This window comes from Ictidomys tridecemlineatus, chromosome 13 (genome assembly GCF_052094955.1).
Source record: "Ictidomys tridecemlineatus isolate mIctTri1 chromosome 13, mIctTri1.hap1, whole genome shotgun sequence".
In the NCBI taxonomy this organism is placed as follows: domain Eukaryota; kingdom Metazoa; phylum Chordata; class Mammalia; order Rodentia; family Sciuridae; genus Ictidomys; species Ictidomys tridecemlineatus.
The window spans coordinates 80902514-80919384 of NC_135489.1; positions in this window are offsets into that span (position 1 = coordinate 80902514).

The window sequence follows — 16871 nt, forward strand, 5'->3', positions numbered from 1 at the left end:
TTTCAATGAAATCTCTGGAGAACTCTAACAAACAAGGCTTCCCAAAGAGTGGCCAAAACGTCACATGAAACCAGGCCCACTGAGGTGTACAATGTGAGGTCCATGTGTGTTTTGACTCTCAACTATGGCTGCCAGGTCTTTAAGAATAAAATCATGTGATATCCTGGCTGAGATTCCCAGTGTTCTGTGGAAAGTCACCCTGGGCTTCGATCTCAGTTTCCAGGGGGGGCTCTCATGAGTGGCCTCGGAAAATCCCAACTCAATTCATGGCAATACTTCTCTGAGTTCAGTTCCAGAACTCAGTCTCCAAGGGAATCACACCAGAGTTCAAGCCCAGGCGGACCCAGTCCTCTCTTCCACCGCCACACAAATGACCACAATTCAAACCAAAACACTGCCAAAAGGCCCTCATCTTCTTCCATATAGACAATACTCATAACCTCTGGCTGGAGGTTTCCATGAGGGGCGCAGCCTAAGACAGTGTCCACAATAAGCTCCCTTGCCCATCATTTGCCTAATGTCAGGGTGGCCTGGACACCCTTCCTTTGAACCAGGAGTGATCAAATAGGCCTGCCTTTAATACTGCTCAGCTTCTCCCCTTGGAGGCCTGCTGATCTTGGGGTATAGATTCTTTGTGTGAATTGGAGTCATGAGAAAACCCAAGCACATAATGGCTAGCCTCTGCAGGGCTTTGAAAAACTCATTTGACCCAAAGGATCCCTATTCTCACTTGATGGAGGACAGGAACCTTACAGAGGAAGGCAAGAGACTTCATCCACATTGACTGCTTTTTTGCCATATTGGCTATGGATGCACATATGGGATCTTTCTTGAGATCCATCAGGTGCTGACAATCTAAGCCACAGCCTTACACAGGGCCAAGAGGCTGATTCAGACACATCCCTTTGCAAAGCAATTAAGCAAAGAGCCACAAGTGATGCCCGTTCGTTTGCATTTGAAAACTGTTTTCTTCAGGCTTCACAAAGGGGTGTCCTGAGGCAAAGACCTTGCTGACATCCAGGGAAACAGAACAATAGGTAAGCAAAAGGCCCAAAGCAGAGTTTCTCCACTGAGAACTTAATGGGCCCACTGATATCTGAGTTTTCTGAGATGCTCACTATTCACTTCACCTATCTAGTACATGGCAATGTCACCAAGCTTGGAGGTGGTACATATCTTGGAAACAAAACCATGAGCCTATTCTGAAGAGTGGCCAGAATTCAGGAAAAAAACAGAAATTTAGGAAGATAGTAGGTTTTGCCCATGGATAAGGCAAGCCCCAGTCCATTCATAAATTGGGCAGGATGAATGCTGGAAGCTTTCTACTAGACAGGACACATCCATTGATGCATTCTCTTTTCTAATGTCTACAACCACGGACACAGTGCGATACACAGACATGGCAACACTCGCCTTTTCAAAAGACTTGCTAGAAACAGTCCCACTCCAAACCAAACAAACCGCCTTTCCTAGCTCTTCTCAGAACATGAGACCAAACCACAGACTCACACCCACACCCACAAAGCCACCTCCTTCCCCCCAAGTAGGTCTGTGACTACCCGCAGTGTCCTCTAACTGGTGGGCCATACTATGTTCCCCCGAAATGGCCTGTCCTGTGTCAGATCTGGACTCCTTGGCCAATTCTGTGAAGTTATCAGGAGCCAGGGGTGAGCCACTACCTGCTTTCTAAGGAAAGATTCCCTTCAGAGCTTTCTTGGCAATTGGCCATCCTCACATCTGTAGGTACCAAGAAAGACTGACTCTGTCCTTGGTAAATCTAAACAACTGAGCCCACTGGGACTGGCACTGGGACTGCCTCTGGGTGCCTGGCTTCCTGGATCCCAAGTTCAGAGAGTTCCATCACCAAGGAAGTGTGGTGAGGTCACTTCCTTCAGGAACTGAATGAGGTCACTGCCTTGGAAACCACTCTGTCCTAACTGTTGCTTCCAAGGGTCCCATGAGATGGAGGCTGCCCCTGCTTCCTGTGACACTTTCACAAGTTAGAATGGTATATCAACCATAGGCACCCAGGAAAAGCTCTCCACACAGGCCTGGTTTGGTCCATCTTGTCTACATTAAGAAGAGAGAGGCTCATTCAGACACATCTTTTCATCCTGACCATGTTGTTTGCCACAGAAGATGACTTCTGCTCTCTCAGGTCCTTCCTGGCTGCCTACATCTTCTCCAGGGATCATTTCTGCATGGACCTTTGAGGTTCTCAGCAGGTGGAAGATCCCCTACATTCCTGTTTTGTAAGACCAACTCTGTCCCTGCTCTTCTGTAAAGTTAGATTGAGGGAAAAGTAAATGCTTGGGGTTAAGGACATGTTCGATTTGGGTTAGAAACCATTCTGCTGGATGAAGAATGGTATTGGGAACCTGTGATATTTATAATAATATAGAGGTGAAATATATGTATGAAAACAGAAATCTAAGTAAGATTTCAAGGCCAGAAGGGCATTGGGCCCTTGATTGAAATACTTAGCTTGAATAACATTCTGTACAGATGTCTCTGACAAATCCATATACAATGGCATAGGACCTTGTACCTTGGATGATTGAATGTAGAAGAGAAGATCCAGTCAAAAAGGGATAGTAGGTAGGATTAGGAAGATAGTCAGTAGGTTTAGGAAGAAGAGTGGGTATAATATTTGGACCAAAAGTTCTTTAGCAATAGGGTGTCTGTTAGAGAGTGAATGTAAATGTCAGCACATGTGAAGAGTCAGTCACAATGATGAACTGGGGAAGATATGTAGGAAAGCAGATATGAATATAGACATTAGGAAATCAGGAAAAGTATAAAGTGAGTGATAGGATTTGACATTTTCAACAGGGTTGAGGTTGAATATATAATCTAAGGCAGAAACAAATGTGTAGTCACCAATAGGATTGACATTTGAGAGCATTAGGCAACCTGGACAAGGATGGTTTTAGTAATCCATGCTAACTTTCCAATCAGGCTTTGGTACAATCATAAGTGTGACCTTTGCATTTTGTGACCAGAATATCACTGTGATAAAATATATATGTAGATCAGGTGACATGAGTATTTCTTCAACTATTTTTGGGAGCAATGTATTGAAGACGTATAAATTAGCATTCAGGGGTACAAATAGGTATACCCAGGGTCTATGAGTATAGAGATAATGCATGAATAGACCACACTGTGAATAAAGAATATAACTGGTTCGAATTTAAATAATGGATTGAATTGATATCTGAAAATATATAGGAAATCTTATATTGATACAGGATCATTCATTCCAACCAGTTATACATCTAATGGTAATATTAGGGTGATGGTTTACCATGAGGGGTGTGTGAGTTTTGGTTCCAAAGGGATTATGGAAATCCAAAATAATATGCTTGGAAAGAAGTCTCATGAAAAGACGAGTCAAGAAACATGGAGGAATACATGTGTTCTGAAGCAGGATTTGATGGAAAGTGAACCAAATGCCTAGAAATTTGTGAACATGAGGATGAAATATATATCCTATGATGTGCATCAACTGAAGAAATAGTAATGTACCAGTGTTGAATAAAAATAAATGTCTAAATACACATCATGTCCCATAGGAGTCTACTTGCATTGATGTTAAATAGGGTCAGTTACTGAAGAAATGTTAGGATTTCTATTCACCATTCACTGAAGTTAGTTTTCAGTACTAGGAAACAAATACGTATTTCAGGTGGATGAATATTTCTGAGAATAAGCTTGTGAAAAGTTGATTATAAATCCACATACATGAACATGAATTTAGGGAGTGTAAAATAAGACACATATATTTTATATTTTGAAAAATCTGGAGAGTGTGTGTGTGTATATATACATAGATATATATACACAAACACAAACACAGAGACATTAAGAAGTAAAAATATATATGCCAATTGAAATTCTTCATGAAATATATATGATTTAAAGATCCAAAAATATTTATTTTACTGAACATGGATGTATGTATCATGTTGTTCAAGTAGGAAGCTCACCCATAGGTTGATTTTCAGTTCAAACAGCATTTAGGAGGAGTGATTTCTTCTCACAGATTGTATCTGCCAAGTCAGCCACCTCAAAAGAATGTAGCTGGGAAACCAGGTAGGATTCTGTATGTGCATGTAAAAAGACATGTGCTGAATAGGCTGCAAAGAAAGGGAGACAGGAATTCACATATTTGTTAAGTTTAAAAACACATGGAGATCTATTACATTGGACTAGATTCATAACATGTACCCTTTATAATTCAAAAGGCCTGTCCAACTACGCATCATGCCTCCTCTGAACTGCTAGTATTTTTATTCTGTTTGGGTTATTTTTCTCTATCATATTATGATTCGTAGTCAGAGTCTAGTAGGGTATGGGTTAGTGTCAGGGATTCAGTTTTTGGAATGGAAAATAGGAAAATAAATCCAATGTTTATGCAAATATGTTCTACACAAAATCTTCCCACAATCATCCAGAAAAATGCCTTGACAATACCCTTGCCCCATGTAAGACGCAATTCGAGAAGAAGAGTTAGAAAATCATTGAATACATATGTGGAATGAAAAATGCTCAGGAGTTCACAACTTTGGAGGTGGTAGAGGAGTTTCCAGAAGTAAGGGACAGGAGAAACACTCCACAAACATGGAGCTCTGCTGGCCTAAAGACTTCTTGAGAAACTGCCTCTGAGAATGGGCTTTTGAAATATATGTTGTTGTCAGGAGCTTTAGCTTCTTTTGTAGTGAGACCATCAAAGGTGGGTCTTCATCTATGTGACCTGGAGGATATGGTTTCTGATTTTCCAATGAACATGAGGCAGAAGTGCTGAATTCTCTCTTTGTAGGTAAACTGTGGCCATTGGGGGCTAAGTGTCTCCCCGTGGGGACTCTGAAGCCATTTGGTCATCCTCCACTTTTCGTGGTGTTTCTTGCTGCTGCACTAGGAGTTTGGTATTTGCTTCACGAAATACAAGGAGTTTAACTGGGACACAGTGCTGGAGGGAGTTCTGTCACGTGTGGTGAGTCAGGGTCCTAGGAGAATGCACCAACCATGATTCTATCTTACAGAGCGTGGCCCCTTGACCATAGCAACCTGATTCTGAACATTGTTCTGAAACCTCTTCATATAACAAGATGCCTTTACATATAAGGGTCTGCTGGGTGCACCATGTCAGTCACAAGCCATTTGGAAGCCCATCGCAGATCCACATGGCCCCACCACAGATGTTTTATCACACACCTGCACACCACTGCTCTAGGCCCACTTCTCAGCAGGCCCCACCATACTGGCATCTCTGTTCTTCATCATTTTCATGAAACCCGTCAATCAAGGCACCTGTCTGGTACACTCATGATCAGCAACAGGACATCCAAAGGTTCTCCAGTGCCACCTGGTCATGGGAATTTCAAAGATTGCATGGTATTTATCTAGCCGTTTTTAAAGGATGAAGTTGGAGGCACTGTGGGTTTCCATTCATTCAGGAACCATTAAATGGTGAGAAAGATCATTTCAATGAAATCTCTGGAGAACTCTAACAAACAAGGCTTCCCAAAGAGTGGCCAAAACGTCACATGAAACCAGGCCCACTGAGGTGCACAATGTGAGGTCCATGTGTGTTTTGACTCTCAACTATGGCTGCCAGGTCTTTAAGAATAAAATCATGTGATATCCTGGCTGAGATTCCCAGTGTTCTGTGGAAAGTCACCCTGGGCTTCGATCTCAGTTTCCAGGGGGGGGGCTCTCATGAGTGGCCTCGGAAAATCCCAACTCAATTCATGGCAATACTTCTCTGAGTTCAGTTCCAGAACTCAGTCTCCAAGGGAATCACACCAGAGTTCAAGCCCAGGCGGACCCAGTCCTCTCTTCCACCGCCACACAAATGACCACAATTCAAACAAAAACACTGCCAAAAGGCCCTCATCTTCTTCCATATAGACAATACTCATAACCTCTGGCTGGAGGTTTCCATGAGGAGCTCAGCCTAAGACAGTGTCCACAATAAGCTCCATTGCCCATCATTTGCCTAATGTCAGGGTGGCCTGGACACCCTTCCTTTGAACCAGGAGTGATCAAATAGGCCTGCCTTTAATACTGCTCAGCTTCTCCGCTTGGAGGCCTGCTGATCTTGGGGTATAGATTCTTTGTGTGAATTGGAGTCATGAGAAAACCCAAGCACATAATGGCTAGCCTCTGCAGGGCTTTGAAAAACTCATTTGCCCCAAAGGATCCCTATTCTCACTTGATGGAGGACAGGAACCTTACAGAGGAAGGCAAGAGACTTCATCCACATTGACTGCTTTTTTGCCATATTGGCTATGGATGCACATATGGGATCTTTCTTGAGATCCATCAGGTGCTGACAATCTAAGCCACAGCCTTACACAGGGCCAAGAGGCTGACTCAGACACATCCCTTTGCAAAGCAATTAAGCAAAGAGCCACAAGTGATGCCCGTTCGTTTGCATTTGAAAACTGTTTTCTTCAGGCTTCACAAAGGGGTGTCCTGAGGCAAAGACCTTGCTGACATCCAGGGAAACAGAACAATAGGTAAGCAAAAGGCCCAAAGCAGGGTTTCTCCACTGAGACTTTAATGGGCCCACTGATATCTGAGTTTTCTGAGATGCTCACTATTCATTTCAGCTATCTAGTACATGGTAATGTCACCAAGCTTGGAGGTGGTACATATCTTGGACACAAAACCATGAGCCTATTCTGAAGAGTGGCCAGAATTCAGGAAAAAAACAGAAATTTAGGAAGATAGTAGGTTTTTCCCATGGATAAGGCAAGCCCCAGTCCATTCATAAATTGGGCAGGATGAATGCTGGAAGCATTCTACTAGACAGGACACATCCATTGATGAATTCTCTTTTCTAATGTCTACACCCATGGACACAGTGCGGTACACAGACATGGCAACACTCGCCTTTTCAAAAGACTTGCTAGAAACAGTCCACTCCAAACCAAACAAACCGCCTTTCCTAGCTCTTCTCAGACCATGATATTGGGAACCTGTGATATTTATAATAATATATAGGTGAATAATATATAGGTGAAATATATTTCTGTTTTCTATGAAAACAGAAATCAAAGTAAGATTTGAAGGCCAGAAGGGCATTGGGCCCTTGAATGAAATACTTAGCTTTGAATTACATTCTGTACAGATGTCTCTGACAAATCCATATACAATGGCATAGGACCTTGTATCTTGGATGATTGAATGTAGAAGAGAAGATCCAGTCAAAAAAGGATAGGAGGTAGGATTAGGAAGATAGTCAGTAGTTTTAGGAAGAAGAGTGGGTATAATATTTGGACCAAAAGTTCTTTAGCAATAGGGTGTCTGTTAGAGAGTGAATGTAAATGTCAGCACATGTGAAGAGTCAGTCACAATGATGAACTGGGGAAGATATGTAGGAAAGCAGATATGAATATAGACATTAGGAAATCAGGAAAAGTATAAAGTGAGTGATAGGATTTGACATTTTCAACAGGGTTGAGGTTGAATATGTAATCTAAGGCAGAAACAAATGTGTAGTCACCAATAGGATTGACATTTGAGAGCATTAGGCAACCTGGACAAGGATGGTTTTAGTAATCCATGCTAACTTTCCAATTAGGCTTTGGAACAATCATAAGTGTGACCTTTGCATTTTGTGTCCAGAATATCACTGTGATAAAATATATATGTAGATCAGGTGACATGAGTATTTCTTCAACTATTTTTGGGAGCAATGTATTGAAGACGTATAAATTAGCATTCAGGGGTACAAATAGGTATACCCAGGGTCTATGAGTATAGAGATAATGCATGAATAGACCACACTGTGAATAAAGAATATAACTGGTTCCAATTTAAATAATGGATTGAATTGATATCTGAAAATATATAGGAAATCTTATATTGATACAGGATCATTCATTCCAACCAGTTATACATCTAATGGTAATATTAGGGTGATGGTTTACCATGAGGGGTGTGTGAGTTTAGTTCCAAAGTGATTATGGAAATCCAAAATAATATGCTTGGAAAGAAGTCTCATGAAAAGACCAGTCAAGAAACATGGAGGAATACATGTGTTCTGAAGCAGGATTTGATGGAAAGTGAACCAAATGCCTAGAAATTTGTGAACATGAGGATGAAATATATATCCTATGATGTGCATCAACTGAAGAAATAGTAATGTACCAGTGTTGAATAAAAATAAATGTCCAAATACACATCATGTCCTATAGGAGTCTACTTGCATTGATGTTAAATAGGGTCAGTTACTGAAGACATGTTAGGATTTCTATTCACCATTCACTGAAGTTAGTTTTCAGTACTAGGAAACAAATACGTATTTCAGGTGGATGAATATTTCTGAGAATAATCTTGTGAAAAGTTGATTATAAATCCACATACATGAACATGAATTTAGGGAGTGTAAAATAAGACACATATATTTTATATTTTGAAAAATCTGGAGAGTGTGTGTGTGTGTATATACATAGATATATATACACAAACACAAATACAGAGACATTAAGAAGTAAAAATATATATGCCAATTGAATTTCATCATGAAATATATATCATTTAAAAATCCAAAAATATTTATTTTACTGAACATGGATGTATGTATCATGTTGTTCAAGTAGGAAGCTCACCCATAGGTTGATTTTCAGTTCAAACAGCATTTAGGAGGAGTGATTTCTTCTCACAGATTGTATCTGCCAAGTCAGCCACCTCAAAATAATGTAGCTGGGAAACCAGGTAGGATTCTGTATGTGCATGTAAAAAGACATGTGCTGAATAGGCTGCAAAGAAAGGGAGACAGGAATTCACATATTTGTTAAGTTTAAAAACACATGGAGATCTATTACATTGGACTAGATTCATAACATGTACCCTTTATAATTCAAAAGGCCTGTTCAACTACGCATCATGCCTCCTCTGAACTGCTAGTATTTTTATTCTGTTTGGGTTATTTTTCTCTATCATATTATGATTCGTAGTCAGAGTCTATTAGGGCATGGGTTAGTGTCAGGGATTCAGATTTTGGAATGGAAAATAGGAAAATAAATCCAATGTTTATGCAAATATGTTCTACACAAAATCTTCCCACAATCATCCAGAAAAATGCCTTGACAATACCCTTGCCCCATGTAAGACGCAATTCGAGAAGAAGAGTTAGAAAATCATTGAATACATATGTGGAATGAAAAATGCTCAGGAGTTCACAACTTTGGAGGTGGTAGAGGAGTTTCCAGAAGTAAGGGACAGGAGAAACACTCCACAAACATGGAGCTCTGCTGGCCTAAAGACTTCTTGAGAAACTGCCTCTGAGAATGGGCTTTTGAAATATATGTTGTTGTCAGGAGCTTTAGCTTCTTTTGTAGTGAGACCATCAAAGGTGGGTCTTCATCTATGTGACCTGGAGGATATGGTTTCTGATTTTCCAATGAACATGAGGCAGAAGTGCTGAATTCTCTCTTTGTAGGTAAACTGTAGCCATTGGGGGATAAGTGTCTCCCCGTGGGGACTGTGAAGCCATTTGGTCATCCTCCACTTTTCGTGGTGTTTCTTGCTGCTGCACTAGGAGTTTGGTATTTGCTTCACGAAATACAAGGAGTTTAACTGGGACACAGTGCTGGAGGGAGTTCTGTCACGTGTGGTGGGTCAGGGTCCTAGGAGAATGCACCAACCATGATTCTATCTTACAGAGCGTGGCCCCTTGACCATAGCAACCTGATTCTGAACATTGTTCTGAAACCTCTTCATATAACAAGATGCCTTTACATATAAGTGTCTGCTGGGTGCACCGTGTCAGTCACAAGCCATTTGGAAGCCCATCGCAGATCCACATGGCCCCACCACAGTTGTTTTATCACACACCTGCACACCACTGCTCTAGGCCCACTACTCAGCAGGCCCCACCATACTGGCATCTCTGTTCTTCATCATTTTCATGAAACCCGTCAATCAAGGCACCTGTCTGGTACACTCATGATCAGCAACAGGACATCCAAAGGTTCTCCAGTGCCACCTGGTCATGGGAATTTCAAAGATTGCATGGTATTTATCTAGCCGTTTTTAAAGGATGAAGTTGGAGGCACTGTGGGTTTCCATTCATTCAGGAACCATTAAATGGTGAGAAAGATCATTTCAATGAAATCTCTGGAGAACTCTAACAAACAAGGCTTCCCAAAGAGTGGCCAAAACGTCACATGAAACCAGGCCCACTGAGGTGTACAATGTGAGGTCTATGTGTATTTTGACTCTCAACTATGGCTGCCAGGTCTTTAAGAATAAAATCATGTGATATCCTGGCTGAGATTCCCAGTGTTCTGTGGAAAGTCACCCTGGGCTTCGATCTCAGTTTCAAGGGGGGGCTCTCATGAGTGGCCTCGGAAAATCCCAACTCAATTCATGGCAATACTTCTCTGAGTTCAGTTCCAGAACTCAGTTCTCCAAGGGAATCACACCAGAGTTCAAGCCCAGGCGGACCCAGTCCTCTCTTCCACCGCCACACAAATGACCACAATTCAAACCAAAACACTGCCAAAAGGCCCTCATCTTCTTCCATATAGACAATACTCATAACCTCTGGCTGGAGGTTTCCATGAGGGGCGCAGCCTAAGACAGTGTCCACAATAAGCTCCCTTGCCCATCATTTGCCTAATGTCAGGGTGGCCTGGACACCCTTCCTTTGAACCAGGAGTGATCAAATAGGCCTGCCTTTAATACTGCTCAGCTTCTCCGCTTGGAGGCCTGCTGATCTTGGGGTATAGATTCTTTGTGTGAATTGGAGTCATGAGAAAACCCAAGCACATAATGGCTAGCCTCTGCAGGGCTTTGAAAAACTCATTTGACCCAAAGGATCCCTATTCTCACTTGATGGAGGACAGGAACCTTACAGAGGAAGGCAAGAGACTTCATCCACATTGACTGCTTTTTTGCCATATTGGCTATGGATGCACATATGGGATCTTTCTTGAGATCCATCAGGTGCTGACAATCTAAGCCACAGCCTTACACAGGGCCAAGAGGCTGATTCAGACACATCCCTTTGCAAAGCAATTAAGCAAAGAGCCACAAGTGATGCCCGTTCGTTTGCATTTGAAAACTGTTTTCTTCAGGCTTCACAAAGGGGTGTCCTGAGGCAAAGACCTTGCTGACATCCAGGGAAACAGAACAATAGGTAAGCAAAAGGCCCAAAGCAGGGTTTCTCCACTGAGAACTTAATGGGCCCACTGATATCTGAGTTTTCTGAGATGCTCACTATTCATTTCAGCTATCTAGTACATGGCAATGTCACCAAGCTTGGAGGTGGTACATATCTTGGACACAAAACCATGAGCCTATTCTGAAGAGTGGCCAGAATTCAGGAAAAAACAGAAATTTAGGAAGATAATAGGTTTTGCCCATGGATATGGCAAGCCCCAGTCCATTCATAAATTGGGCAGGATGAATGCTGGAAGCTTTCTACTAGACAGGACACATCCATTGATGCATTCTCTTTTCTAATGTCTACAACCAGGGACACAGTGCGATACACAGACATAGCAACACTCGCCTTGTCAAAAGACTTGCTAGAAACAGTCCACTCCAAACCAAACAAACCGCCTTTCCTAGCTCTTCTCAGAACATGAGACCAAACCACAGACTCACACCCACACCCACAAAGCCACCTCCTTCCCCCAAGTAGGTCTGTGACTACCCGCAGTGTCCTCTGACAGGTGGGCCATACTATGTTCCCCCGGAATGGCCTGTCCTGTCTCAGATCTGGACTCCTTGGACTATTCTGTTAAGTTATCAGGAGCCAGGGGTGAGCCACTACCTGCTTTCTCAGGAAAGACCCCGTTCAGAGCTTCCTTGGCAATTGGCCATCCTCACATCTGTAGGTACCAAGAAAGACTGACTCTGTCCTCGGTAAATCCAAACAAGTGAGCCCACTGGGACTGGTACTGGGACTGCCTCTGGGTGCCTGGCTTCCTGAATCCCAAGTTCAGAGAGTTCAATCACCAAGGAAGTGTGGTGAGGTCACTTCCTTCAAAAACGGAATGAGGTCACTGCCTTGGAAACCACTCTGTCCTAACTGTTGCTTCCAAGGGTCCCATGAGATGGAGGCTGCCCCTGATTCCTGTGACACTTTCACAAGTTAGAATGGTATAAAAGCCATAGGCACCCAGGAAAAGCTCTCCACACAGGCCTGGTTTGGTCCATCTTGTCTACATTAAGAAGAGAGAGGCTCATTCAGACACATCTTTTCATCCTGACCAGGTTGTTTGCCACAGAAGATGACTTCTGCTCTCTCAGGTCCTTCCTGGCTGCCTACATCTTCTCCAGGGATCATTTCTGCATGGACCTTTGAGGTTCTCAGCAGGTGGAAGATCCCCTACATTCCTGTATTGTAAGACCAACTCTGTCCCTGCTCTTCTGTAAAGTTAGATTGAGGGAAAAGTAAATGCTTGGGGTTAAGAACATGTTCGATTTGGGTTAGAAATCATTCTGCTGGATGAAGAATGGTATTGGGAACCTGTGATATTTATAAAAATATAGAAGTGAAATATTTGTATGAAAACAGAAATCTAAGTAAGATTTGAAGGTCAGAAGGGCATTGGGCCCTTGATTGAAATACTTAGCTTTGAATTACATTCTGTACAGATGTCTCTGACAAATCCATATACAATGGCATAGGACCTTGTACCTTGGATGATTGAATGTAGAAGAGAAGATCCAGTCAAAAAGGGATAGGAGGTAGGATTAGGAAGATAGTCAGTAGGTTTAGAAAGAAGAGTGGGTATAATATTTGGACCAAAAGTTCTTTAGCAATAGGGTGTCTGTTAGAGAGTGAATGTAAATGTCAGCACATGTGAAGAGTCAGTCACAATGATGAACTGGGGAAGATATGTAAGAAAGCAGATATGAATATAGACATTAGGAAATCAGGAAAAGTATAAAGTGAGTGATAGGCTTTGACATTTTCAACAGGGTTGAGGTTGAATATATAATCTAAGGCAGAAAGAAATGTGTAGTCACCAATAGGATTGACATTTGAGAGCATTAGGCAACCTGGACAAGGATGGTTTTAGTAATCCATGCTAACTTTCCAATTAGGCTTTGGTACAATCATAAGTGTGACCTTTGCATTTTGTGTCCAGAATATCACTGTGATAAAATATATATGTAGATCAGGTGACATGAGTATTTCTTCAACTATTTTTGGGAGCAATGTATTGAAGACGTATAAATTAGCATTCGGGGGTACAAATAGGTATAACCAGGGTCTATGAGTATAGAGATAATGCATGAATAGACCACACTGTGAATAAAGAATATAACTGTTTCCAATTTAAATAATGGATTGAATTGATATCTGAAAATATATAGGAAATCTTATATTGATACAGGATCATTCATTCCAACCAGTTATACATCTAATGGTAATATTAGGGTGATGGTTTACCATGAGGGGTGTGTGAGTTTTGGTTCCAAAGTGATTATGGAAATCCAAAATAATATGCTTGGAAAGAAGTCTCATGAAAAGACCAGTCAAGAAACATGGAGGAATACATGTGTTCTGAAGCAGGATTTGATGGAAAGTGAACCAAATGCCTAGAAATTTGTGAACATGAGGATGAAATATATATCCTATGATGTGCATCAACTGAAGAAATAGTAATGTACCAGTGTTGAATAAAAATAAATGTCCAAATACACATCATGTCCCATAGGAGTCTACCTGCATTGATGTTAAATAGGGTCAGTTACTGAAGACATGTTAGGATTTCTATTCACCATTCACTGAAGTTAGTTTTCAGTACTAGGAAACAAATACGTATTTCAGGTGGATGAATATTTCTGAGAATAATCTTGTGAAAAGTTGATTATAAATCCACATACATGAACATGAATTTAGGGAGTGTAAAATAAGACACATATATTTTATATTTTGAAAAATCTGGAGAGTGTGTGTGTGTGTATATACATAGATATATATACACAAACACAAACACAGAGACATTAAAAAGTAAAAATATATATGCCAATTTAAATTCATCATGAAATATATATCATTTAAAGATCCAAAAATATTTATTTTTCTGAACATGGATGTATGTATCATGTTGTTCAAGTAGGAAGCTCACCCATAGGTTGATTTTCAGTTCAAACAGCATTTAGGAGGAGTGATTTCTTCTCACAGATTGTATCTGCCAAGTCAGCCACCTCAAAAGAATGTAGCTGGGAAACCAGGTAGGATTCTGTATGTGCATGTAAAAAGACATGTGCCGAATAGGCTGCAAAGAAAGGGAGACAGGAATTCACATATTTGTTAAGTTTAAAAACACATGGAGATCTATTACATTGGACTAGATTCATAACATGTACCCTTTATAATTCAAAAGGCCTGTCCAACTACACATCATGCCTCCTCTGAACTGCTAGTATTTTTATTCTGTTTGGGTTATTTTTGTCTATCATATTATGATTCGTCATCAGAGTCTAATAGGGTATGGGTTAGTGTCAGGGATTCAGTTTTTGGAATGGAAAATAGGAAAATAAGTCCAATGTTTATGCAAATATGTTCTACACAAAATCTTCCCACAATCATCCAGAAAAATGCCTTGACAACACCCTAGCCCCATGTAAGACGCAATTCGAGAAGAAGAGTTAGAAAATCATTGAATACATATGTGGAATGAAAAATGCTCAGGAGTTCACAACTTTGGAGGTGGTAGAGGAGTTTCCAGAAGTAATGGACAGGATAAACACTCCACAAACATGGAGCTCTGCTTGCCTATAGACTTCTTGAGTAACTGCCTCTGAGAATGGGCTTTTGAAATATATGTTGTTGTCAGGAGCTTTAGCTTCTTTTGTAGTGAGACCATCAAAGCTGGGTCTTCATCTATGTGACCTGGAGGATATGGTTTCTGATTTTCCAATGAACATGAGGCAGAAGTGCTGAATTCTCTCTTTGTAGGTAAACTGTGGGCATTGGGGGCTAAGTGTCTGCCCGTGGGGACTCTGAAGCCATTTGGTCATCCTCCACTTTTCGTGGTTTTTCTTGCTGCTGCACTAGGAGTTTGGTATTTGCTTCACGAAATACAAGGAGTTTAACTGAGACACAGTGCTGCAGTGAGTCCTACCACGTGTGGTGGGTCAGGGTCCTAGGAGAATGCACCAACCATGATTCTATCTTACAGAGCGTGGCCCCTTGACCATAGCAACCTGATTCTGAACATTGTTCTGAAACCTCTTCATATAACAAGATGCCTTTACATATAAGGGTCTGCTGGGTGCACCATGTCAGTCACAAGCCATTTGAAAGCCCATCGCACATCCACATGGCCCCACCACAGATGTTTTATCACACACCTGCACACCACTGCTCTAGGCCCACTACTCAGCAGGACCCACCATACTGGCATCTCTGTTCTTCATCATTTTCATGAAACCCGTCAATCAAGTCACCTGTCTGGTACACTCATGATCAGCAACAGGACATCCATAGGTTCTCCAGTGCCACCTGGTCATGGGAATTTGAAAGATTGCATGGTATTTATCTAGCCATTTTTAAAGGATGAAGTTGGAGGCACTGTGGGTTTCCATTCATTCAGGAACCATTAAATGGTGAGAAAGATCATTTCAATGAAATCTCTGGAGAACTCTAACAAACAAGGCTTCCCAAAGAGTGGCCAAAACGTCACATGAAACCAGGCCCACTGAGGTGTACAATGTGAGGTCCATGTGTGTTTTGACTCTCAACTATGGCTGCCAGGTCTTTAAGAATAAAATCATGTGATATCCTGGCTGAGATTCCCAGTGTTCTGTGGAAAGTCACCCTGGGCTTCGATCTCAGTTTCCAGGGGGGGCTCTCATGGGTGGCCTCGGAAAATCCCAACTCAATTCATGGCAATACTTCTCTGAGTTCAGTTCCAGAACTCAGTCTCCAAGGGAATCACACCAGAGTTCAAGCTTAGGCGGACCCAGTCCTCTCTTCCACCGCCACACAAATAACCACAATTCAAACCAAAACACTGCCAAAAGGCCCTCATCTTCTTCCATATAGACAATACTCATAACCTCTGGCTGGAGGTTTCCATGAGGGGTGCAGCCTAAGACAGTGTCCACAATAAGCTCCCTTGCCCATCATTTGCCTAATGTCAGGGTGGCCTGGACACCCTTCCTTTGAACCAGGAGTGATCAAATAGGCCTGCCTTTAATACTGCTCAGCTTCTCCGCTTGGAGGCCTGCTGATCTTGGGGTATAGATTCTTTGTGTGAATTGGAGTCATGAGAAAACCCAAGCACATAATGGCTAGCCTCTGCAGGGCTTTGAAAAACTCATTTGACCCAAAGGATCCCTATTCTCACTTGATGGAGGACAGGAACCTTACAGAGGAAGGCAAGAGACTTCATCCACATTGACTGCTTTTTTGCCATATTGGCTATGGATGCACATATGGGATCTTTCTTGAGATCCATCAGGTGCTGACAATCTAAGCCACAGCCTTACACAGGGCCAAGAGGCTGATTCAGACACATCCCTTTGCAAAGCAATTAAGCAAAGAGCCACAAGTGATGCCCGTTCATTTGCATTTGAAAACTATTTTCTTCAGGCTTCACAAAGGGGTGTCCTGAGGCAAAGACCTTGCTGACATCCAGGGAAACAAAACAATAGGTAAGCAAAAGGCCCAAAGCAGGGTTTCTCCACTGAGACTTTAATGGGCCCACTGATATCTGAGTTTTCTGAGATGCTCACTATTCATTTCAGCTATCTAGTAAATGGCAATGTCACCAAGTTTGGAGGTGGTACATATCTTGGACACAAAACCATGAGCCTATTCTGAATTGTGGCCAGAATTCAGGAAAATACCAGAAATTTAGGAAGATAGTAGGTTTTGCCCATGGATA